Here is a 402-nt window from a genome sequence, read left to right as displayed (position 1 = left end):
TGTGTTTGACTTTAAGTTATAGGTCAATTCTGCAAAAAGCCCAACAAATTATGCTAATACTAATAATGCGATCCAAACCAAACAATGGTGTTATTAGTTACATAAAAAATTGACTCGAAAGATGAAACCGGATTAAACCAATTACAAACCGAAAACCCTAGAAAGAGCAGTTTCAATCGTCCTAAAATGTGAAACTGTCCTAAAATGTCCGCTGAACGGGTATCTCGATTTCTTTCCTAGTCAATTGAAACCACTCCATTAACAATCACACAAAAACGTTGGAGAGCCATCCATATCCATAGAAACTTCATATACACCTTGTCGAAGCTGTAAAAGTTGCCGGGACAAACAAACTTTACGGTATAGTGCAAACAAGCTTCAGGTGCCAATCTGAAAGAACAT

The sequence above is a fragment of the Brassica oleracea genome, chromosome C5, assembly GCF_000695525.1.
Source record: "Brassica oleracea var. oleracea cultivar TO1000 chromosome C5, BOL, whole genome shotgun sequence".
In the NCBI taxonomy this organism is placed as follows: domain Eukaryota; kingdom Viridiplantae; phylum Streptophyta; class Magnoliopsida; order Brassicales; family Brassicaceae; genus Brassica; species Brassica oleracea.
This window is presented reverse-complemented; position numbering follows the sequence as displayed.